General features: G+C 42.9%; 1 protein-coding gene across 4 annotated transcripts in view; it reads left to right on the top strand.

Annotated features, from left to right (window-relative positions):
• SH3D19 (SH3 domain containing 19) overlaps positions 1–26,688 on the top strand; it is a 186,015-nt gene that overhangs the window by 6,790 nt on the left and 152,537 nt on the right. The gene's annotated exons all lie outside the window — the stretch shown is intronic.

The following is a 26,688-nucleotide window of genomic DNA, read 5'->3' as shown; positions in this document are numbered from 1 at the left end:
TTTGGATACTTGAATAAATAGAAGCTGTGAAGGAAGGTGATTTTGTCCCTGCTCTGATGCATATGAGCAGATTAACAGTTGCAGTTGCTGATGAGCCCTGTAATGTATGCCAGGGCTGCTGCTTAGGATTCAGAGTTCATTTGTTTTCAATATGGCTGCCTCCATTGTACTGGAGCATTGTTTCCTGAAGATACATTAGTCAAGGAATCGCTTTACTGGAGAATAGCTAAATGCTTTTCCTCTGAGAGGTGGCCAAGAACAAGGGGCACAGAAAAAAATGTTGGCATAGCATATCAATAATTAGTTTTTTGGCAATAAATATCACCATTTCCAATAGTCTTTTGAAACTAGTACAGAGGTGTTCACACACAAAAAAAGGGCAGCACCCCCCCCCCAAAGCATGAGGCCACCCACATAAATGATCCCTTCTTGTCTTATCCCAACACCCCTTGTTTATTTCCTCACAAGAACTCCTCAACATACTAGTACATACTGCTAAAGCTATCTGGAGATTACAGGTAGATTTGTGTTAGTGCCGGTATAACTCAGTGGAGGGTGTGGTTTATACATGGAATTCAGTTGGAATAAGGATTGGTATTGCAAGTTTTAAACTGTGTGGACTTGCATTTGAATATTACTCTTAATTAGATGAGGGTAAAATTGGCAGACTCCATGCATATGTGAAATGCCTAATATCACAAACATTTGATCTCCTATGCTGTTCTATTTTTGTTTCTTTTTCATGGAACATTTCTTGAGGTATTCAACTTTATAACATGGTTTGGAATTGCTCACGTTTCTGTAGCAACAGAACCTCTAAACAGTACTTTTTAAACAGTAATAGGCTTACAAGTCACGTGGAGCTCCTAGAAATGCAGGTCCCGATTGAGTAGGTTAGGAGTGGAGCCTGAGATTCCGCATTACTAACAAGCTGCAGGTGATGCCGCTACTGCTGGTTCCTGGACCACACTTTTAGTAATAAGACCTTCACTATCAGGGTTCTGAATGCTGGCTTGGCACTGAATCAACGAGGGAGCTTTGAAAAGGACATGCTCATGACCCCCCCCTCCCCTCAGATTCCCCAATTAGTTACCTCTGGAATAGTTGCTGGGAGCTAGATTTTTGAAGTTCTATGTGAGGTGACACTCAGCTTAGGCTCCTATTAAAAAACTAGTGGCCTGGTGCACAAAATTCGTGCACATTAAAAGGGGATTAATTAGAGGAAATAATTTAATATTGCTATTTGCCCTTTCTCTATAATAGAAGTGTCAGAGATGAAAGAAAATTAGTAAAATGTATATGAAAACCTTCCTCCTGTCAGAGTCTGGGGCGCACCATGGGACCCAGAGTTAAGTCCCCACCCATCCACATGCGCCTCAAAATCGCATGAGACCCGACCCGGCCGCACCCCCCCCCCCATTGGGCTAGATCCAGGCCCAGCCAGTCCCACCCTTGTCAAGCCCTGCCAGGCAGGGGGCGTAGCCTCAGGTCCCCTGGCCTGGCGCCAGGACAGGGGGCGTGGCCTGAGGTCCCCCAGCCCAGACCGGAGTGGGGGGCATGCCTTGAGGTCCCTTGTAAAGCCACGCTGGGTGGGGGGCATGGCCTGAGGTCCTCCATCAAGCCCTGCCAGGCTGGGGGCCACAGCCTCAGGTCCCCCATCAAGCCCCACTGGCAGTGGGGCCCAGCCTCAGGTCCCCCGTCAAGCCCCGCTGGGCTGGGGGCGTGGCCTGAGTTCCCCCGACCCAGCACTGGGGGTGCACCTTGAGGTCCCCTGTCAAGCCCCGCTGGGGGGGGCACGGCCTGAGGTCCCCTGCCAAGCCCCGCTAGATGGGGTCACGGCCTGAGGTCCCCTGCCAAGCCCCACTAGATGGGGGGCGCAGCCTCAGGTCCCCTGGCCCAGTGCTGGGGCGGGGGGCACAGCCTGAGGTCCCGTGTCAAGCCCCACCAGGCGGGGGATGCGGTCTGAGGTCCCCTGGTCTGGTGCCGGGGTGGGGCATGGGCCTGAAGTCCCCTGTCAAGCCCCACCTGGTGGGGGGCGCGGCCTCAGTTCCCCCAACCCAGCACTGGGAGTGCACCTTGAGGTCCCCTGTCAAGCCTCGCTGGGTGAGGGGTGCAGCCTGAGGTCCCCTAGCCCAGCACCAGGATGGGAAGGGCACCTTGAGGTCCCCCGTCAAGTCCCGCCGGGTGGGGGCATGGCCTCAGGTCCCCTGGCCTGACACCAGGATGGGGGGCGCAGCCTGAGGTCCCCTGTCAAGCCCCACGGGGGCGGGGGAGGGCATAGCCTCAGGTCCCTGCTGATTGCTCGTTAAGGTTCCTTATGGGAACTTGGCCTCAGCTGTGGGTGCAGCCATCTTTGTGATGGAGTGATGGTCAATTAGCATATTCTCTCTTTATTAGATAGGATGTGATGTTAAGTGGTTTCGGTGTGATTTGTAATTTAAACTATTATGTTCTTCCATTATAAGCTGTGATGATTTTTAGCCACACAGAATAAATAAACGAATCCACCATGCATTTTACAATGAATTTTATTCAATCCTTCTATTATCTTATGTGGAAGAGAAGGCTCCATGTAAAGAATGGTTTAAGGCGCTCTCCTTGAAGTCACTGGAAAGCAATGTCTGTGGTCATAGAGGCCTGTCCTGCTAACTACAGCTGATGGGGCTTATCGTAAGGATGCATGCGTAAGCTTGAACACACAGAAAGTAACTTCAGAAGACATCTGGAAATAAGAGTAGCTCGAGGAAAGTGGCCGCAAATAGTTCCTCCAGAGAACATTCCTTTGACTCAGTGTGCCTCTGCCTGCTCCCATGGCTTGTGAAGTTACTGAGTAATTGGCTCTCTCTTGTTTTCCTCACAGTGAGTCTCCCCAAGAACGAGGCTTTAAGTAGGATGGCCAGCCACCATCCTGCACAGAGTGGCCCTTAAGGGCAAGGTTCTCATGCCAGTTTACCTCGGAGGCCTATGACAAAATAGAGACTGGTGGTCCGTGAGGTCTGAAAGGTTGGCGACCGCTGAAATAGACATAGTTACCTTTCCATACCCACCCCCACCTGGTTCCTTCTTCAGGGTACCCACCTGGCCACTGGCATTCCAGAATTGAGACTTGCCAGCAGCTGAGGGACCTTGGGCCTGGGGCCTATTCTAGATTTCCTAGAATGGAGAGGGGGTAACATTGGCAGACTCCATGCATGACCCAACACTCTGACTTTCAGTAATGAGTTCTGCGAGGGGAGACACTTACTTTGTTCAGTTGTTATAGCCCAGCGATTTTTAAACGTTTTCATCTAATGGGACACATAAACTAATTACTAAAATTATGCAGCACACCAAAAAATACAATTTTTGCCCATCTGACAAAAGAAAAGGTATAATTTTGATTCATTCACCCCAGGCGGCTATTGTGTTGGCTGTTGTCATTTTTTTATTTGACAAATAGTCAGGTATTGAATGTTTTAAAAAATCTTTCAGCACACTGGTTGAAAAATCCTTGTTATAGCCCCATGACTCAGAACAGTGTCTGGTACTTACGTTCAATATATATTTATCAAATAGAATAGAATTTTTTTTAAAAAAACAAAACTATTTATTGAAACTTTTTTTAGGTTTTATTACATTTTCTTCTAACCCAAGTCCTTTGGTACACAATGATGGAGAGCGAATTCCTGTTGTGCTCATAGCTTACCCTGTTGAGAAGAAACAATATTCCTTGATGTGCAAGAACTTCACATATTCCTGATTCCTTTGTAGTTGTAAGAGCTGTATTCTTTTGCCACTTGGTGCCATCAGTACCGCTGGCGCCAGGCTTTGGGCTGAGGGGCAGCAAATGGATGTCAAGTCCAGTGCTCGCAGTCCTTCCTGACGCCTCCCTTCAGGGCCTGCTTGGCCGCCCAGGTGCAGCAGCCCCGCAGGGCCTCGAACCCCTGAGCTCCTAGGACCTCACCCTGGTGGCCCCACAGCCCGCACCGCGCCTGCGCACAAGCGTCCCACAGCTGTCCGTTCTCAGCGTGAGCGAGCGGTTCCTCGGGCCCCGAGCGCCGCCATCTTGGGTCCCCCTTGAATCTTATCAAGTTCAAACGCCGCCTTGGTGATTTGGCCCAGAAAGGGAGGCTGATGTTCAGGTGAGGAGAGGGACACTGGGAAGAGAGGAGTCGCCATCCAGTTGCCCACCTGTGTGGGGGGTGGATGTTAAAAGATATTTCTGATGGGGGGTGGATGTTAAAAGATATTTCTGAGGAAGGATTGCCCGCCCAGTAACGGGATGTAGGCAGCAAAGCGAGTGAGGAGTCCAGCGCTGCCCAGGTTCCCTGACGCGGGAAGAGAAGGCTGTCATTGGACAGTCTCTCTGGGAGAGGGGCGGTGACACCCAACACGTGGTATGAAGCCTTAATTGGAGCACATTTGTTATTAGTGTTAAATATAAGGACAGGCACGTATGCAGCACTTAAACCTCTCAACACGCCCCCACCCCCCTTGAGTGCAAGGAATTTCGCAGACCTAGTACAACGCAGTTTTGGAATGAGCACCTCAAAGGTTTCCAATTAATGTTTAATGAAGATGATGAAGAATTAGGGTTTTGATTTCAAGATTCTTTCATTCTTTTCTCTTTTTTTTTAATTGATTTCTTTTAGAGGGAGGGAGAGAAAGATTGATGGGAGAGATACATCTATTGGTTGCCTCTTACACACACACACACACACACACACACACACACACACAGCGAACCTGTAACCTAGGTGTGTGCCCTGATCCGGCATCAACCCACGCCCTGTTTGGTGTACAGGACGCTCCAACCAATTGAGCCACCAGGCCAGGGGCTGCTGTTGTAGGTTTTTTAAAAGTACCAACTTTTTAGCATGCCTAAAAAATATTTTATCTGTCCCTCCACTGGTGTGGCTCATTGGTTCAGCCTTGGCCTATGAACCAGGAGGTCCAAATCGGTTGGATCCCCAGTGAGGGGCATGCAGGAGGCAGCCCTCTCATCATTGATGTTTCTCTCGCTCCCTCTCCCTTCCTCCCTCTGAAATCAATAAAAAAAAAATTATTTTGTCAACTACTTCTATTTATTAACCACTTATTTAGTGCTTAAGATATGCCAAGAACTTAAGTAATTCTTCTAACAAATAAAGGCAGTTTCTGTGAAGATGAGGAAAATGGGACAAAGAAGTGCTGGGATTTGGACTCCTGCATTTCTTTTTTCTCCTTTAATTTTTAAATTTACATACTTAAGTTTACATAAAGTAAAATTGACTTCTTTTGGTACATAGTTCTGTGAGTTTTTTTTAATGATGCGTAATTGCCATTGTAACATTATATTAGTTTCAGGTGTAAAACAATGATTCAATCTTACCTAATAAAAGAGAAACATGCAAATTAACCATCACGCCGCTACGCCCACAGCCAATCAGAGTGAGTATGCAAATTAACCCAACAAAGATGGAGGTTAATTTGCATATGCAGGTGTGGAACGGAGAGGAGTGAAGCCTGCTATGAGGGGAAGGGGGCGGCGGAGGGAGCTACTGTAGTGGTGCTTCAGACAGAAGCGAGGACTTGCGGCTCCAGGCTGCCCGGGAGCGAGGAGGTGCCGGCTTCCGGGCAGCCAGGGAGCGGGAACTTGCTGGCTCCGGGCGGCTGGGAGTGAAGCCAGGGGAAAGAAGGCCTATTCTTGCATGAATATCATGCAACGGGCCTCTAGTATTTATATATTGTGAAATGATCACCATAAAAATAAATCTAGTTAACACGTCACTATACATAGTCACAAAAATATTATTTTCTTGTGATGAGAACTTTTAAGATTTAGTCTCTTAGTAACTTTCAAACATGCAATACAGTATTAACTATAGTTCTATGAGTTTTAATACCTTCTTAGATTCATGTGACCTCCACCACAGTCAGGGTAAAGAACAGGAAACTTCCTTGTAGTTAAACCTTCCTTAAACCCTTAACCTCTGGCAATCACTAATCTGTTCTCTGTCTCATAGTTTTGCATTTTCCAGAACTTGATGTAAAACCTGCAATGTATGAGAGTTCCAATTGACCCACATCCTTACCAGCACTTGTTTTTTCTTGTTTGTTTTGTTTTAGCCATTCTGATAAATGTGTGGTGATTTTTCATTGCGCATTTCCTTAATGGATAATGATGTGGAGCATCTTTTCATGTGGTTAATCTTGGCAAAAAACGTTCAAATCTTTGTGTGGTTTCATATTGTACAATTTTTAAGAATTGTTTATATATTCTGCACTCAAATTCTTTACTGGATATGACATTTGAAAATATTTCTTTTGGGCTACAGCTCCCCCCCCCCTTCTATTAACAGTTTCTTTGAACATATTTTAAATAATAGATATAAAGTCTTTGTCTACTAAATGCAATGTCTGGGCTTCCACAGGAACCTTTTGTATTACTTATTTTTTCTTCGTGGGGCCATACTTTCTTGTTTTTTGTATGCCTGTATGCCTTGTAGTTTTATGTTGAAAATTGGACATTTTGAATATTATAATATAGCAACACTGGAAATCAGATTCATCTTCCTCTCCAAGGTTTGTTATTGCTACTTATTATGGTTGTTGTATGTTTAGTGACTTCTGAACTGATTTTGTAAGTATGTATTCTTTGTGATGTATAGCACTGAAGTCTTAGTTTCATTAGCTTAGTGGTCTTCTAGGGATTGGACAGTTTTCCTTAAGTGCCTAGAACAACAACAACAAAATCTCTTAGTATTTACAGATGGGTTCTGTGTATTGCTGTACAATTTCCCTTAGCCTGTACTTCCTGCTTGTGCAGAACCTGAGGGTGAGCCAGAGATGGGAATTTAGGGCCTTCTCAGATCTTTTCTAAGCATGTACCTGTTATAGAAAACCGGAGAAGAACCAAGCAATACTTAGAGAGATGGAGTTACATTTATTACGCGCGGGTCCAGAGGAAAATGTCACTCAAATTCTGGGCCCCAACAGGGAGGAACTTGCCCTATTTATATGTTTTTACCTTCTTTGTCTCCCAAATATGGGGTGTTTCCCACCCCCTTTGCAAGTTCTTAAAGAGCCCCTATGTGCTGGGGCCTTGAGACCTCAACCAAAGGCTTGGCCCGGTGCCAGCACTGATAATTTCATCTGGGGAAGGTTTAATGGCCTCTCTGAAGTGGGAGTAGTCTTATTTTCCTTATTATTTAAGCACGCAAGCATCTACAGAAGCCAAATAGCACGGTTAAAATTTCAAACAGCAGTTTTTATATAAGATGGATGCTTCATTCCCCACTGGTTTTATGTACATGAGTCAAATCATTGACTCTTAATCATTGTCAGGGAGGGAGTTATATTTACCCCTGAGGACTATAATCTTAATTTTCTGCCTAATAAAGTTAGTGGGCCTGCTTATAAGATAAGGGCCCGGAATGAGGGCCAGAAGTAATCTTTAGAGAATCCGAAGAGTCCTGGACTCTATTTTGCCTGGGCTGTCTCAAGCCAGGTGTGATGAAGCCACATTAGGATTCTGTCAACCTTGACTGCCGTGGAGGTGGTCCCCTCCAGGTAGGAGTCAGTCCTTGGGTGGCAAATACCTTTATCCAAAAAGAGTCACCAGGGTGGAAGGGATGAACTGGATTAGAAGTTGGTACAGGCAGAGCATCTTAGATGTGCTTCTGGATTGCTTCCTGGGTAGACTGTAAAGCCTGTAAGAACTTGAGTAAAGACTGGTTATGGATTTCAGCTTTTCTAGATTGGGTAGGTCAGGGTCTAGAAGAGTCACTTGAATCTGTAGAGGCCCCACTGGTTTTAGGGCAGCCTCCTGGGCAGCTTCATCTGTGTCCCAGTTCCCTCTTGCTTCTGTGGAGACCCCTTACCTTGTAAATAGCACTATGTACGTGAGCCATTGTTAATGCATACCTGCTATCAGTGTAAATTGTTACTGATTTTCCTTTTGTCCACCAGAGAGCCTGAGACTGGGTGACGAGTGTTTCATATCCAGCGCTCCAGTGTGTTTCAGAGTAAAGCCTCGACCTCATGTGGGGCAGTTAGGATTAATTACTGCCCTAGGGTTAACTTATTCGCTTTTTTGATAAGCATAGCTGTGGCTGCTACAGCCTGGATGCAAGTAGGTCACCAAATGCAAAGGGGTCAAGTCTTTTGGACAAATAGGCTACCAGTATTTTCTAGGGGCTGAGACTCTGGGTGAGTACCTCTTTGGCTATGCCCCTTGTCTCATATACATAGAGGTGGAAATACCTAGTTACATCTGGTAGCGCTAGTTGGCCCATCGTCCTTGCTCTGCTCATGTCTGTCTAACTGCCTAATATATTACCTCAAGGATCCTGGCTCTGAATACTTTTAGGGAAAATGGAAATTGAATTTCTTCTATAGCTGCTTCGTGCTGAGGAGGGACGGAGTTTTCTCTCAGAGCCAAGAGATCCTTGCTGTCTGTCAGAGGGATGATGAGGCCTGGGCACAGAAGGAGGTGGGCTTGTGACCTGGCAGAGACAAACTGTAACAAATGGTCCAGTGGAAGGGAAAGAAAACATTTCAGTTTTAATAACCTCTGTTGAAATAGAATTTTTCTCCTCAAAATTACCTCTATGTTTATCAAAAGAGCTAGATCAAGACCAATTTATCTATTGTATTTAATTTGGCTTAATTGTTTGCATAAACACAACAAGAATGGTAACTAACTACCTTTGCTGGAATTTCATGATTGAATCTTAGTGTGCCCCATAGGGCCAGGAAGCCAAGCCATCCAGCTGCCATCCAGCCTGCCTGCAGTATCTGCTGAGTTAGGTGAATCCTTCATCTGCAGCGACTCCACCTGAGCCCACGCCCTAGGTTTTAAGGCCCATCTTAGTAGTCCTCCTACTCGCCGCAGCCTAGAGTGCGTGGGGGTTCCGCAGAGATGCAGAGGCATCCTTATTGCTCCCCTTCTACTCTGACCAACCACCAGTGATGGTAGGGCATGGGCCTGACGCTCCAGCGCCAGCCATTTTCTGGGCTCCCAAGCAGGATATCAGGCTTTTCCTTGGCACTCTCATTGACTTCAAGTCTTCAGAGTTCAGACAAGGCTCTTTAAAACATGATACTCCAGTCAAAGTTTTTAGTTATTAAAACCACTATTAGAAACCGGTCTTATTGAATTTATGCAAAGAAATGTATTGCCATGATTTATTAAGCATTGCCAAATTTCAGATGAATTGTATAAAGAGCAAAATATACTGACCTGCTTTAAGATCTTCTGATTTTCCTTGTCAGTCCTTTCTATGGATTCTTCAGAGTAATATAACTGTCTTCAAATGGCAAGAAGAAATTCAAAATGCGTCTATATTCAAATAGACAGTTACAGCTGTTCCTGTAGTAGGGTTCCCCCTACTTGACTTGTCCTTAAAATTTCATATGGTCTCTGGGAGGGGTGACACGCCCTCTCAGAAAGGACTAAGGGAGCTTTATTCCTTTACAGGGTCTCACATGTCATAGGACCTCATGGGGTCTGTAATTCCTGTAACAGAGGGCTGGTACTCACCACTTCCCTCTGTTCCACACAGGCCTTCCCCAGTTTCCTAAAGTTGAGGTTTGTGCCACACCTGACATGGGCATGGTCACACAGGCCTGCAAGACAGTATACAGGCTGTCAACTGTCTTTCAATAGAGACCAAAACTAGATGGGTATTTTCCTTACCCATTTGGGCACTGTCCTTTTGGCAACTGCATTCAAATCTGTAAGGTTAATGCAGCCGTGGGCAAACTACGGCCCGCGGGCCGGATCCGGCCTGTTCGGGTGTTCTATCCGGCCCGCGGAGCCGAAAGAGCGGAGGGTTCTCTTGCTCTCCCCTCCGCTCCTTCACCAGCAGCAGTGTTAACATGGCAATGTCGGAAACACGGCCGCAGCTCCTTCTTCTGAGTGGGCGGATTTATATCCGCCCATTCAGTAGAAGGAACAACCTCTCAATCTTCCAGAGGCTCCTTGTAATGCCCGCGGACACATCCCCCGACATCACCCTGGGAATGCGTAGACACGTTATTGTGGTGATGTAGGGAGACACGCCCCTGGAGAGCACAGTATCAGAGCATTAGCTAAAAAGGAGACCAACAACACTGTTCCCACTGAAGTTGATGTTTTAAAGACCAAAAACCTTTCAACCCAGTCTACATTGCCATCTACATCTACGTCCCGGGCATAATTTGGAAGTTGCACTAAAGAAAATGTTTAATTTACTGTTTACACATTTTGTTCTTTTCTATTTGTTTTAGTTTTAAATTATTTTATTATATTTAAGTTTAATTTGAAAGGCTTTTGTACCTTTCCTTTGTTAGGCAATTTTATTTTGCCTTTGCCATCTTCAATATAAGGTATGTTATTGTGCTATGATTCCTCCATTTTTTGAAGTTTCAAATTATAATAATTAGTGTTTACATTCTTCTTGTTAAAATGTTTGAAATGAATAAAACTATTGAAATAAAAAAAAAAGACCGTACCCTTTTATGTAATGATGTTTACTTTGAATTTATATTAGTTCACACAAACACTCCATCCATGCTTTTGTTCCGGCCCTTCGGTCCAGTTTAAGAACCCATTGTGGCCCTCGAGTCAAAAAGTTTTCCCACCCCTGGGTTAATGCAATATTATTAACACAATGAAGTACAATATAGGCACTGTGGCCACCTTAGGTAGCCAAATCTTCTGCTACCATATATGACGCATGGTAGGGCTATACAAATATCTTAGGGAGGTGACTAAAGTATATTCTTGACCTTCTTACACAAAGCAAAATTGTCCTTGTCTCTTTGGAACCATGTCCTTGAAGACACAGGCATTATCTAAGTCTATTATATAGTTTTCTGTAGGCCACTGTCAGGGCTGTGCATGGTGGCCAGTTCTTTCTAGCCACAAACACAGTCTGTCTAATTTCCCTAAAATTTATTCTGGCATGGGAGAAAGTTGTTTTGCTGTACACAGGCAGCTTAACCCCTACATAACTGGGCTTGGACATCTGCCTAGAAAGCCATAATCTATAAGTTTAACATGCAGCCTTAGGTCCTTCCAACCCAACAGGGTCTCTGCCATCCCTCAGTCAGACTCCTCCTCTCTTAGAGAATCTCAAAATCCTGAAGGCTCCCCGGTCCAGGGAGAGCGCCTTTCCTTTGCCCTTTGACTTTAAGCTGCCAGTCCAAAACAGCCAGAGTTGCAGTTAGAAACAGCTTTGCATATTGCAACGTGCTTCTGTGGCAGTGGCTTGGGTATTAGGCCCCCTGTCTTCCCGCCAGTCCCCTTTGTGGCAGAGCAGCGACCAGGCCTCTCCCAAGGGAGTGCACTGGAAAGGGATCTCAGGCCCTCTTCCAGCAGCAACAGGTACTGAACCCTATCAGTACATTTGCAAACAGGGAGCTTTCACTAGCTCTATCTGCTGCTTTCACAGATCCCGGGCCTGCTGCTCTATTCCTGGGGCTGCCGGAAGGCCAGTAGCAGTCGCTGGCTTCTGGTTTAACTGCTGCAGCCAGCAAGCCAAAGGCCTAAGTCTTGTATTGCTTGTTGTGAAACACTCATTACTCACTGGGCAGTAGCAGGGCAGCTCTAGTGTCAGGTAAATGTCTGCTATCCCCCGCTTTTCTCACTGTTGCGGCTTCTTCCAGGGCCACTGCAGGCAGGTCGGGCATCCAGCCCCCCTTCTTTCACCTGGCTTTCGGGGGCTGAGTCTGCCTAGCAACCAGTTTTAAATCACCAGGGCAGCTGTAGACTTCAGCTCCATTTCTCCTCTGCTTGGCTCCTGGGAGTTTACTTTTTTTTGTTTTTTTGTATTAGAATTCTTTATTCTTAGAAATCTCAATCCTTTAATAATTATCGAAAGTGAACACTTAGCATTTTTAGATTAATATTTATGAATACATTTAAAATGTACTTTTACTTTCAAGAAAATATATCTAGATCTTCTGTGATAAAACTAAGAACAGGTAAATTAGTCTAGTAAAAACTGCTATATTTTTCCTTATGTAATTTTAAGTATATTGTATCGGTCTAATTTAGTATTGGAAAGGTTAAAAAAGTATAAGCTGGAGCAGAGAAAGATTAATAGTACTTGCAGAAAACTTGCGACCTTGAATCTAGTGAAGTTCTGATAAGACACCTGGACCAGCAGAGCAGTCTGCAGCCAGTAAAAATCAACAAAAACTATCTCTCCCTGCTTCATAATTAACTGCTAACATCACCCCCTTTTTCTGCATTAACCATTTACTCTGTCCTGAAACAGGCAAATGGTCTGAGATCCTGTATATTTAGGCTTTTTACATTTAAGGATACTTTTTTCTTTCTGTAACAGTTGTTTTCCCTCATAGATTTTTCCTCTAAGCCCCTAGAGCAGTGGTTGGCAAACTGCAGCTCGCGAGCCACATGCAGCTCTTTGTCCCCTTGAGTGTGGCTTTTCCACAAAATACCACAGCCTGGGCAAGTCTATTTTGAAGAAGTGGCATTAGAAGAAGTTTTAAGTTTAAAAAATTTGGCTCTCAAAAGAAATTTCATTCTTTGTACTGTTGATATTTGGCTCTGTTGACTAAGGAGTTTGCCAACCACTGCCCTAGAGGATCTTAAATCCTCCTCCTTTACCACTCTTGATTTCTCCGACCATCCCCCCCACCCCGTCCCATCCCCCAGTCCAGTTCTTGTCTCCCTTTCCGATTGTGAGTCAGAGAAAGACAATACCTACAGAGGGGAGAAATAGAAAGAGTGGGAGTTTCAGAGAAAACTACAGACTACCGCTATAGCAGTTCTCCCTCCCAGAGGCTTGGGTCTGACCTGTGGAGAAAAATGACTCTTAGTCGGCCTAGAAAGATAGTGGATGAGGATAAGGGTGTGTAGGGAGATTTCTTGCGGACTGAAAGCCTGGATGGCCTCCTAAAAGAAAAGATCTTTAATCTAGTTACAGGTACTATCAGAATCAGGATGAGGGAGGAAAGGAAAAACCAGGTTATGTCCTTTATGGGGATCCTAATAAATAACTGAAAACAACAAGTCAAACAAAACACACAACCACGCCCTAACCAGTTTGGCTCAGTGGATAGAGCGTCAGCCTGGGTACTGAAAGGTCCCAGGTTTGATTCCGGTTAAGGGCATGTACCTTGGTTGCGGGCACATCCCCAGTAGGAGGTGGGTAGGAGGCAGCTGATAGATGTTTCTAACTCTCTATCCCTCTCCCTTCCTCTCTGTAAAAAAAAAAAATCGATAAAATATATTTTAAAAAAACAAACACACAACCACGAAGACAACAGACCACACAATACACACAACCAGGTTGTTAACGGGGTCCATAGATAGTTAATAATAACTTCAGCCTTAGATCTGCCTCAGGTGGCTCATGTTGGACTATGATGTCACAGGCAGGGGCAGGGCCTGTAAATCTCTCCGCCCTGCGGAGCTGTAAGCCCTGCCCCGGAAGTCTCTGACCACCTAAAGAGATAAGAAAGCCATAGATAAAAGTTCTTTGTTCTTTGAAATGTCACAAATTTATACCTTTAAATTAACCCTAGGACTTCAAAATTTCAATTTAATATAATTATGCCAAGATAGACAAACATCCATACTCACACTCTCTCAGTAGACTAGCCCAGACTGGAGCTGAGCAGATACCCTGAGTTTAAACAGTCCACCTGATTCCTGATTAATTTGCCTGAGGAAATCCTTGACTTCCGGGGTGGTGATTAAGCTCCCCCTTCCACTCACTCGGAGTGGGCCTGACTGACAGGGCCCCTACCTTACTGATTCTGTCGACAGGTCCAGAAGTGTCCGTCCACTCTCTCCAGATGCCGGCTGGGTCATGGGCTGAGGTCCGGGAGCGCCCGGAGTCCCCTGGTTCAATTCTGCTAAATCAGCAGAGCGGCACCTCCCAGAGGCCTATCCGGCTCCCCCGGACCCCAAACCTGGCCCATTCACCGGAGGCCAAAAGGCCAAGCACAGTTGTTTTCTCGGTCAGGGAACCATTAATGTTACAGAAAACCGGAGAAGAACCAAGCAATACTTAGAGAGATGGAGTTACATTTATTACGCGCGGGTCCAGAGGAAAATGTCACTCAAATTCTGGGCCCCAACAGGGAGGAACTTGCCCTATTTATATGTTTTTACCTTCTTTGTCTCCCAAATATGGGGTGTTTCCCACCCCTTTGCAAGTTCTTAAAGAGCTCCTATGTGCTGGGGCCTTGAGACCTCAACTAAAGTCTTGGCCTGGTGCCAGCACTGATAATTTCATCCGGGGAAGGTTTAATGGCCTCTCTGAAGTGGGAGTAGTTTTATTTTCCTTATTATTTAAGCACGCAAGCATCTACAGAAGCCAAATAGCAGGGTTAAAATGTCAAACAGAAGTTTTTATATAAGACTAGAGGCCTGGTGCACGAAATTCGTGCACGGGGGGGCGGTGTCCCTCAGCCCAGCCTGCACCCTCTCTAATCTGGGACCCCTCGAGGGATGTCCGACTGCCCGTTTAGGCCCAATACGGTATTGGGCCTAAACGGGCAATCGGACATCCCTCTCACAATCCAGGACTGCTGGCTCCCAACTGCTTGCCTGCCTGCCTTCCTGATTGCCCCTAACCGCTTCTGCCTGCCAGCCTGATCACCCCCTAAACACTCCCCTGCCAGCCTGATTGATGCCTAACTGCTCCCCTGCCAGCCTGTTTGCCCCTAACTGCCCTCCCCTGCAGGCCTGGTCACCCCTAACTGCCCTCCCCTGCAGGCCCGGTCACCCCCAACTTCCCTCCTCTGCCGACCTGGTCAACCCTAACTGCCCTCCCCTGCAGGCTTGATTGCCCCCAACTGCCCTCCCTTGCAGGCCTGATCCTTCCTAGCTGCCCTCCCCTGCTGGCCATCTTGTGGCGGCCATCTTGTGTGTTCGAGTGATGGTCAATCTGCTTATTACTCTTTTATTAGATAGGATAGAAGCCTGGTGCATGGGTGGGGGCCAGCTGGTTTGCCCTGAAGGGTGTCCCAGATCAGGGTGGGGGTTCCCTTGGGATGTGGGGCGGCCCGGGCAAGGGTGGTGGTTTGCAGGCCGGCCACGCCCCCTGGTGACCCAAGCAGAGGCCCTGGTATCTGGGATTTATTTATTTTCTACAATTGAAACTTTGTAGCCTGGAGCGGAGCCAAGCCTTTTTGCTTGCTCCATGGTGGCAGCCATTTCTGTTGCGATTTATCTTCTATAATTGAAACTTTGTAGCCTGGAGTGCAGGCCTGGGCCCGCCAGGATGTGTGGAAAGCTTGGCTTCCTCCATCACTGGGGAAACCCAAGCCTCCCTCCTGCTCGCTCTGTGGCCGCAGCCATCTTGGTTGGGGTTAATTTTCATACTCTCTCCTGATTGGCTGGTGGGCGTGGCTTGTGGGTGTAGTGGAGTGATGGTTAATTTGCATATTACTCTTTTATTAGATAGGATGGATGCTTCATACCCATCCTCGGAATGCACATGGTCTTTTAGATTCCCAGGAATATGTGAGAGCTTTTCAAAGTCCTCATTCTCCAAAGCCTCTCATTCTAGCCTTTTCTCCCAACCTCTTTGGTGTCTTCATGCAGCACCAACTAATTATTTTTTTGCTTGTAAATGTTTTCAACAAATTCCTTCCAGCTAGCCACTTTTTAGCACTTGGAGAGTTCTGAATGAGGCACGATAAGTCATCTTTTGTGCCAGTCTTCCAGGCACCACCAGACAGGTAAACACAAATTATTATAATTCTTTGTGAATGAGGTTCTTCTGCGCCCTTTGGGACTGTTACTGGTACCAGAAAGGCAGACTGAGCTGGAGGATGGGGAAATGCCACAAAGCTCACTGCTCTAACCAAAATCCAGCTAGTTTTAAAGTGTTTCACTGTTATGAAGTGCATCAAGTAGTTTTCTACAAGCTTTTGGTTAGTTTCCAGAATTCCAAAAAAGTTGATTCTGCCATTTTTTATTGCTTTTATGGAGGACAAACTTTAGGAGTTCCTTACTTTGCTATTTTCACTGTCACTCAAAACTGAGAGAACTGGCCCAAGTTTTCCTAGTAAAATACCAAAAGAGAAGAAACAGATATTCATTTTTGAAGTGTTTGTACATTCTACAATAGTATTATCAAGGTATTTCAGGAGCCTCACTCATCTGGTTATAGTGCATGGGCAGCTTGCTTTTCTCATTTGCAGGCCACAGACAACCCCTAATCTCTCTGTTGCTTTTAAAAACATGATTTCAAAGGGATATCTGGCCAGGGGAACTCCTCTTTCCTCTGTTGTTAAGAGTGGCTTAGAGAAAGGAGTTTTATTAACTGTTCTGATGTAAATCAGTCATGTGTTAACACTCTGGGCAATGGAATTGAGCAGAGCATGGAATATGTCACTTTATATGCTTCTGTATTGTTTGAGTTTCCTCCAAATGAGTATTACTTTGGAAATTAGAAATAATAAAAATAAATTTAAAATACTATGAGAAATAATTGCCTGCTGCTGGTCTAGTGTATTTGTTGCTCATGTTATGGTGTTTTTTAAAAACCTGTTTTGCCTTAAGATAAGTTATTGCAGTGATCATAGTAAATGCTGTCCTACTGATAAAACAAATGATTGATAAAGTGTTCAAGGAAATGATAATAGGAAGGAAGTATAGAATAGTTTCCTCTGAAGATCATTTTTCAAACACTGGCTAATTTATCATTTGTTTACCTGTTTGATTTTATGACACTTGTTTTTATGAAAGCCATAATCTCTTGAAAAGCAAATCCTCATTTATAACCGAACTGTGAAAACCTGTTAAACATAATCAAAAACCACCTTACCATTCTCTGATTCTCTTTATTTTTTCTTATGTATTTCATCTCTATCTTTGTGACCCAACAGAATCTATTCTAGAGGACTACACTCAGGAGACCTGTATTCTAATGCTCAACCTGCCACTAGCCAGCTGTGTGACCCTAATTTAATCTCTCTGGGTCTTGGAATCCTCAATGACAGTATGAAGGATTTAGACCAAGGGTTTTACAGCCATGGGCAAACTATGGCCCGTGGGCCGGATCTGGCTGTTCTATCCAGTTCTCTTACTCTCCCCTCCGCTCCTTTACTTTGAATTTATATTAGTTCACACAAACACTCCATCCATGCTTTTGTTCCGGCCCTCCGGTCCAGTTTAAGAACCCATTGTGGCCCTCGAGTCAAAAAGTTTGCCCACCCCTGGTTTAGAAACTATAGACCTGTGCGCCAAATCTGACTCACTGCTGTTTTTGTAAATAAAGTTTTATTAGAACACAGACATGCTCATTCATTTACATGTTTTCTATGGCTGCTTTCGTGCTACATCTGTGTGGCTTGCAAGCCTGAAATATTTACCATGTAGCCCTTTACAGAAAGTTTCCTTTCAGGTTCATAATTCTTTGTTTTAGTTTTGGTATACTTGGGCCAAATTTTAATTTTTCCATCAGATTGCTTCTTAGCAGATAAACCAGAAATTTTGGTTAGAAGAGGAGAAACACCAAAAAAATTGTTATTTGTTAAACACCAGTATACCTCCTATTTTGTTATTAATGCTGTGTTAACAAACAGCCTCTTGAGCTCAATATCTTATAACAGTTATACTCAACTGGTGAGCCCACAGCTCAGTCTCACTTCTTCATTTTGGGATCCTGGCTGAAGGAGCAATACCTGTTGTCAACCTATGATGATCATTGGCACAATTCAACATCAACAGGAATTCCCAATTTGGGGTTTGGTGAAAAGGAAACTTTATTCAGTACAAAACAGTTCAATTATGATATAGCATGACTCTGGAAACAGCTCAGCTGTGAGACAACCTCTGGCTAGACAGCTCTGCTCTGCTGTTGGATGGTGGCTTTGCTCTTCTTGCTGGTTTGCTTTGCACAGCACTGGTCTGCTCTGCTCTGGGAATCATAGTCTTCAGCCTTTAGTGGAACGGGGAAGTGCACTCTCAGAGCCAGAGAGGAGTTGAGGGGAGCTGGCTTATATGAACAGAAGTACCTGCCCTGGTCCCTGATTGGTCTGTCCTTATGCAAATGAGGGCACTGTCCTGATTGGTCAGAATAGAGCCACGCTGGTTGGTCAGAGCTGTGCAGCTCTGATCAGATGGGGAAAGCCTCAGTCCTATTGGTTGAAATAGGATTCCAGGAACTTCTTTATAAGGGCTGTCTCAGGTGGCAGAAATAGTGTGTGCAGGCAGTTCCTTGTCTGCAGGTAATTAAGTGCAGGCTTCTCCCTGTAATGCAGTTTGTGTAAAAGACCCCTGTGTAGAAATGGCTGCTAGATCCTGTTTTGGTTTTTGTTTAATTTGAGCCAAGTTAGCCACCAGGAGCCCTTCTTAGTCTCTTAGGTGTCTTCTTAGGGTTCACTATCTGGGAATAAGAGCAATGAACAAATCGTGTGCCAGCTTTTAAGACTAATGTATATAACTTCTACTCATATGTGTTTGGTCAGATTTATGTTAGTGATGCAGGGAAGTGTAATCCTGTTTTGCAGGACGTCCTGCAATTCACCTGGCACCTCAAGTGGGTGGATAGTCCTTCCACCGGGAGGGCAATGAACCATTGGTACAACAACGTCTAATACAACATCCTTAAAAGGTTCACTAGTGTGAGCAGACTGAAACTAATGTGTGTGTATGTGTGTGTGTTTTAAATTTATTTATTGATTTTAGAGAGAGGGAAATATTGATTTGTTGTTCTACTTATTTATGCATTCATTGGTTGGTTTTTTATTGTACCCTGACTGGGGATCGAACCTGCAACCTTGATATATTGTGATGACACTCTAACCAACTGAACTACCTGGCCAGGGCCTGATGTGTATGTATTATTTTTCACAAACTCTATGCAACTAGTAAGTAACTAGAATTTGGTCCATTAAGCTTTTGGAATATATTCTAATTCTTTCAACTTGCTTATTTAATAAATGTACAATGTAAGTAAGATTGAAATGTGTCTGTTTGGATTTCTTTTTCATAGACTCTTGATGTCTTAATTTACATTTCTTATCTCTAAGCTATCTTTTCCAAGGTTCCATATCTCACTGAATGACACACCTTAAGTTGCCTAAGCAAGAAACCTGGGTGAAATTCTTAACTTTCTCCCTCACCATGAGTACTTACATCTAATTAGTCAGTTACCATATTCTGTTGAATCTGTCTCCTTTGTGGCTCTTGACTCTCTTCTCTTCTCTCCATCCTCATTGCTACCTGGTCTGGGCGTCTATCACCATTTGCAACAGCCTTGTAACTAGCCTTTCTAACTCCTGAATTGTTTCTCTGTAATTCATTCTCTGCACAACCACCAAAGTGGTTGTGTTATTCAAACTGATTGTGTTATTCCCCTGCATTCAGACCTTAAAGCTCAAATTCAACATAGGCTTTCACCATTTTTTCTTTATTTTTCTTCTGGGAATAGCCAAATCTGTCCTGTTATGCTTAGTTTGCTTTTATAGTTGTAAAAACATAATCATTTTCTAGAAAGATTTTTTTCTAGAGCATATTTTTTGAACTCACACAGTATTTGATAGATGTTTTTCACTTGTAGAGACTCCAACACTTGAAAAAAATTGCACACAGCTGACTGCGCAGTGTTGACCATGGTCCAACAATAGGATGCTTCCATCTTCATGTTCAATGGATTGTTCCTTCGTAGAAAGATTTGGCTGTGCTCATTTTGGAACTAGTTCATTGGGTCTCTAAGTGAGCTAACATATTTTTCATTATATACCAACTCAATAGCGTCTGGACAAAAAGAATATGAAACAAATGCATTAAAAAAAAACTATCTCCTTTCATGTTAGCTCTGTGTGTTAGAAATAAAAATAGCTTCACTGAACTTAGGGGGGGTAGGAAGTTTCTTCGAAAACCCAAAATTCTTGCCTTTGAAAATGCTCTAGTAATTTTAATTTTTAAGGCCAAATGTTTTCATAATTTAAAATTCATTGTCACAAACTTTCTTTGATCAACCAACTGCTGTCTTTTCTTTCTGTGTAGGCTAGTTACATGGAATTTTTAATAAAATGAATCAAAGGTCTTTCAACTCTGAAGCTTTGCAGTTGTAACGACGGCTTTCTGTTATTACAAGCTAATTTTAAAAAGCAAGCTCCATTTAAAAAGGCAAGTATAAAAAAAAAAACTATACATCTGTATAAACATTTAAAAAAGAGTCAGAGGCATATTGACACATTCTTAAGCATGAGGGTGTATGAACAAGCAGTTACATGGGCATTTGAACTTTCTGTGTTAGATATTTCTGTAACATTTTGATTTTTTTAATAAGCAGAATTGGGGGAAATTAATTTAAAGATTCTTTTAAAATGGAAAGTTACTTGGTTTCCTCCTCCTTAAGGAAGGAACAATCTTCTTATCAGGGTTAGAACAGGCTGCTTTGTGATTACTTATAATATTCTGGAGGTTGTATGAATATAGGGATTCTTGAACATCTTGAAATTACATAACAAATGTGTGTGTACATGAGTGCTTTCTTGGGATGTTGCTTTGTGGGGATGAGGATTTATACTTCAGATTCTTCTGATTTTATTTCTCTATTAGAGGCCTGGTGCATGAAATTTGTGCACAGGTAGGGTCCCTAGGCCAGGCTGGTGATCAGGGCCGATCTGTGGGGTGACTGGCGGGGCCATCAGGGGGGTCCCCGCTCGCACCTGCCTTGGCTGGCCTGATGCCGCCCGCTTGCCAGCCCCGCCCCCTGCTGCTGGCGCTGGTTGAGGCCTGCAGGCTGGGGGCAGCTCCTGTGTTGAGCATCTGCCCCCTGGTGGTTAGTGCACAACATAGTGACTGGTTGTTCTGCCATTCGGTCAATTTGCATATTAGGATTTTATATATATAGATAAGCTCCAGACTGTCTACTCAACATCTCTACTTGGATATCTAATAGGCATCTCAAATTTAACATGTATGTATTAGTTTCCTGTTGCTGCTGTAACAAATTACTCCAAATCTAATGGCTTTAAACAACATGAATTTATTTTCCTACAGTTCTGGAGGTCAAAAGTCTGAAATCAATTTCACTGGACTAAAATCAAGATGTTTGTAGGGCTGCATTCCATCCCTAGGCTCTAGGGGAGAATCACATCTTTGCCATTTTTTTAACTTGTAGAGGCCAGCTTTACTTCTTGGCTTATGGCTCCTTGCTTCATCATCAAAGCCAGCAGCAATAGTGTCTTCCCTCCTCTCTTGTTTCTGCTCCCATCCTTATGTCTTCTGCATAGTCTCATAAGCCTCTCAGTTTCCTGCATTCCTTTTACAAGAATATTTGGAATTATACGAAACATATCCAGATTATTCAGTATAATCTCCCCATCTCAAGATACTAACTTAATCATATGTGCAAAGACTCTTTTACCATGTAAAGTAACATATTCACAGGTTCTGGGGATTATGACATGGATATCTTTGGGGCCAGTATTCAGCCTACCACTGGATTTGATAGCCCAACAAATCTGTTTCTCCTCCAGCCTTCCTCATTTCACTTAGTAATATGACCAGTCTCAGACCAGTAACCTGGGAGTCATTCTTGATTTCTCTTTTTAAATTCTTATCTTTACCATCCTCCTAATCCCAATTACCACCCTCACTTCCACTACCCACATCCAATCCATCAAGTCAGTACAAATCCAATCAAACTGTAATTTCAGTTCTGCTGCTTTTAGAATCTACCAACTGTATCTGGATTCTATCAACTGTATCTAGAATCTGTCCTCATTAATTTCCACTAAAATCAGAGTGACTTTAGCATTTTGGATCCTTAGGCCCTCATCCTATCCTGTTCTTTCACTCTTGGGTATTCATAGCTAATTTATGGTACAAGGCAGTGTGGTCTAGGTGTCAGAGCGTGGCATCAGGTGCCACAGAATTACACCTCAATCACTTTATTCTAACTACATGGGGATGGGAAGTGAAGATTTACATGGTAGAAGATGCTATGAAGAGAATTTGGGTTGGCTGAGAATATCCTGAAAAGCAATTCAAATTTCCCATTAAAGATTTCAATTGTCTTTATTCTTATGACAGTGAACATTTTCTCTCAATTATTAAAAGTGGGGAATAAAATTGATGTAATCTCTGGTAATACTGAATGACTCACTCTTCCTCCCCTTCCTGAAGGAGGAACATGTTTAACAAAATTCTTAGGCAGTTGATTTCTAGAATGCAAATAAATGATACATAGTCACATTTGGTGAGGAGAATACTATCATTTCAGAATGAAGTCAAACATATGAAAAGACAGAATACCCACTGTTGAAATAATATCAAAATATAACTTTTACATTTTATTCTGAATTCTTTTTCAGTAATGTTCTGTCATTTTTGGGGGGATGTCTTTACAATTTAGTGAAATAAAGGGGGAAATGGGTGATCACTTGAAATAATTTATTTTTTATATGAATAGAAGATCTAGAAATAACTATATAACTTCCCCCCACCTTTAGGGGAGGAAATTGATGGTTGGTTTTCAGCAGTCTTAGTATATGACCAATTTTATGTTAAATGTGACCTTAGCAAATCCCACCTTAATTAAAATTCCTCAAGGTGTGAAAATGAAAATTGGAGCAAATTAAATCAGATATTCCAAGGAATAAAGTATTTTGCAAATTAAAATTGACTTTTAAGGCAGAAATGCTGTTGAGCCCCCTTCCAAATAGAGAGTAAAGATACTTCTATTTATTTCCTCATTTGGTCAGTTTGTGGTGTCATTGACTAAATTCATTACCAGTAATATGTTACCAGGTGCTGTATCTCATATATTGGGTTAAGCTTTACATTTTGTGTTGTAGCAATTAAAACAGAAAATGTATGTAGTTAGTTTGAGCTTTTAACAAAGATAATCACATGAATTATTTAGAAGATCTTTAGAGAGTCCTAAATACATCACAGCCTAGTCATTTGTTTTTTAAGCTGGAGAAACACTTCCCTGTTCATTTTTAAAAAAACAGCTTTATTGAGATATAATTCACATACTCTAGTTCTGTGGTCGGGAAACTGCGGCTCACGAGCCACATGCGGCTCTTTGGCCCCTTGAGTGTGGCTCTTCCACAAAATACCACGGCCTGGGCAAGTCTATTTTGAAGTGGCATTAGAAGAAGTTTAAGTTTAAAAAATTTGGCTCTCAAAAGAAATTTCAATCATTGTACTGTTGATATTTGGCTCTGTTGACTAATGAGTTTGCCGACCACTGCTCTAGTTCATCCATTCCCTGTTAATTTAAAAAAACATTTCCTGGGGTTCTTTCGATGTGTTTCCAGTCTATGGAAAGAAATAAGTGGATTGAGGTGTATAAGAGAAGGGTGTTCCAGGTACAGGGAACAGATAAAATAAGGCCTTGAGGTGGAAATAAGATGAAGGGATGAGAAGAATATTGGTCTGAGTATGAGGAAAAAACAAATAGGAAGTAAGATAGGTGTCTTAGTGATGAATTACAAAGTAGATGGAAGAGTGGGCTTCTGTTTTTCTTCACATCCATTAATGGGGCCTTATTCTAAGGGATTAGGAAGAAAAGACAAGAAATAGCAAATAGTTTCATAGAATCAAACCTTCCTTACTGATGTTCAGGGTATCATAGCCCTCTAGTGTTTTCCTCATTAGCACATTGGTATTAGAGTATTTCCCCCTCATTCTCATTCTCTACTCAGCCTGTTTAACTCTGCTATCATTAACTACCCTCTCCACCATTCTAGGCCCCTCATGGCCTCTACATAATCCCATGAGCATGGTACGGTGATTTTCTATTCTATTCTTTCATCATTCCTCTGCTCTCATCCCTCCAGTGCCTTCTCATAAGAATGAAATTCAGAGTTCTTACTGAGGCCTACCAGGCTCTGCATCATCTGCTAGTTCCTTCTTTGAGGGGCTTGGCTCCCTCTCTGGTCTCAGTTCCTATCCCTCTCCCCCTATGCTCACAATGTTCCAACATTGACTTCTTTGTTCTTCCTTATATACACTAAGCATACATCCACCTCAGAACCTTTGTACTTGCTGTTCTCCCTATCCGGAATGTTCTTCCACAGGGTGTTTGTTTTGCTTCCCTCCTTTATGCAGGCCTCTTTGAAATGTCACCTCCTTGGAGAAACTTCTCTGACCACTTAATCTAAAGTGGAATCTCCCACCCTGACACTCTATTTGCTTCTTCTGCTTTATTTTTCTTTATCAGATTTTCCTGTATATGACATTATGATAAACACTTACTTTTCATTTGGTTATATTGTTCCTCCCCCACTGGAATGAATGTAAACTCCTTGAAGACAGGCTTGATGTGTTTTATGTACTGCAGTATCCTTAATGTCTGGAATGGTGCCTGGATCATTGTGGGCACTTAATACTGTTGAATGTATACTGATCTTCAGACTTCCCAGGAGAAGCGATCTGTTGGGTTGTCAAGTATTGAGTACATCTGTTGAGAAAGATGCTAGATCAGCTGCCTCACCACCCTCTGAGCAGCTGTTAAGTCAGATGCTCATTCTGATACATCCAATCAGTAATAGCCAGGACAATGATGTCACATGGTCCTCTTCTTTCAATATCCTCTTCTTCCCACTTAAATGGGCTTCTCCCTTGAAAAATTTTGAATTTCAACTCTAGGTTCATGAGAAAAAAATTGCTACCTGCCAAGCTGTGGAACATTTGCTTCCTAAGGTCTAGGGGAATGATAGGCAGAAATATTTGACTTTCTTTATGTCCTGTTGTTGTGTCCTCCTGACTCAAACATTTGTTGGTCTCTGGATCTTCATTTTAATCTGTCCTCTCTCCTCACCCCTCCTTTCTTTCTCTTGTTCTTTTCTCTCAGTTGCCATTTTGCTTTGCCCTCTATGTCATTCTAGAGCTTGCTTAACATCAATTCCTGCTTCTGAGAAACCTTTCCATTTACTTGCTTTTTTTACTCTTTTCTCTCATTTGTTTATTATGGTTGGAGAGAACAGGCTGAAACATTCTTTTTTTTTTTTTCTTTTTTTAATTTAACTAATATTTGAAAACCTACTGTATAAGACACTATGCCAGGTTCTGGGTCACCTCCAGTAAATAAAACCCCCAGGTTCTCAGTTGGGGAGACAAACAGGTTTGAGTGTTATTCATTCATTCACTCATTCATTTAGCAAATATTTATTAAGACTGGGATATAGTGATTGGCAAAAACAAATTTCTTTCTCTCATAGACCATACATAGATTTTGGTAAGACAGACATACATTAAGTAAAAGATTATACAAACAAATGTTAAAGTTATGTTGAGTCCTATAAAGGAGAGCTCTATAATGCCATGAGAATATACATTAGGGGGATTTGTTCCAGTCAGGAGAGCAGGGACAGCCTCCTTGAGGAAGTGAAGGGTGAAGTGAGATCTGAAGGCACAGTAAGAATTAACTAGGCAAAGGCAGCAGGAAAGAGTGACTAACAGATGCAAAAGTCCAGCGCTGCCCTGGCTGCTTTGACTTAGTCTTAGTGGATAGAGCATAGGCCTGCGGACTGAAGGGTCCTGAGTTTGATTGTGATCAAGGGCACATGCCCAGGTTGTGGGCTGAATTCCCAGTAGGGGGCATGCAGGAGGCAGCCTGTCATTGATTCTCTCTCATCATTGATGTTTCTATCTCTTTCCCTCCCCCCTTCCTCTCTGAAATCAATAAAAAAATATATTTTTTAAAAAGCCCAGCACTAAGAGGGAGCTGGGAGTATTTGAAGAAGTGAAAGCATATAGAGCAGGATGGAATGATGCTGAATGAGGCTGAAGAGGCAGTCTGGGGTCAAATGCTACAGGGTTTGGTGGGTCTTGTTAAGGAGCAGTGGCATGGATGCTGTTCAAGTTTCTGTAAGCAGGGGGAAGGGGGAGAAAAGTATAAAAACATACCTTTATTTTAAAAACAGTCTGAATACTGTGAAGAATAAATGGAGTTAAACATAGGTATAAGTGAGGGAAAGGAGGTGTAACTTCCAGTTAGCAGGCTGTTGTGGCAGACCAGATGAGAGGGGAGGGTAGGGGTTAGAAAGGATTTTATGTTTCCAAACCTACCCTCACTTCTTATTAAATGTATTTATTTATCCCAAAGATTATTTTTAAAAGTTAACTTATACAGATGTGATAAAATTTAAGTTTATTCAAATGAGAAATGGATGACTTAAATAAAAAGGGGTATGGATGGAATTATACCAGATAATCTAGGATAAAAATGATGACTGAGCTTAAGTTTAAAACTTAGCTCTGAGCTCCTGGAAGCCTAGGCAGAGAAGGACATAGTATAAGTCATGTGATTGTTTAACAAAAGAAGCATGCTAGTTAAATAAGGAATATAATATTTTTCTTATAAACATTTAAACTACTTTACTATACAATTGATATTTACCTAGATCAGTCCAGATTATTGAAACCCAAGATTTCAGCTCTTGTAATCATGGCATTAATCCATTTTTGGCCGTATGTTACATTGGTACTTCAAAGAGTAAAAATTTCTAAAAATTCCAGAGATGAACCACATAAATGTATTTCTTACTAGACCCCTTGCTACAGAAGGGAAACATAGGACAGTAGAAGAGATAAGAAATAATAGACCCACTAAAAAGCCCATAATGCAGCCCATGGGCAGGAAGTAAAACCTTAATTTATTTCCTTGAGGACTTTCCCTTTTGCCTTCACAGATACTTTTTTTTTGCCTGCTTCTCCAGTAGCCATTTAATTTGTTTCCATAAATACTTATTCATAGAAGGCATCCTTTTTGCCTTGCAAGATGCATAGGG

Source organism: Plecotus auritus (genome assembly GCF_963455305.1).
Source record: "Plecotus auritus genome assembly, chromosome: 6".
Lineage (NCBI taxonomy): Eukaryota > Metazoa > Chordata > Mammalia > Chiroptera > Vespertilionidae > Plecotus > Plecotus auritus.
The sequence above is the reverse complement of the archived record's forward strand: the minus strand, read 5'-3'. Positions and strand labels throughout refer to the sequence as shown.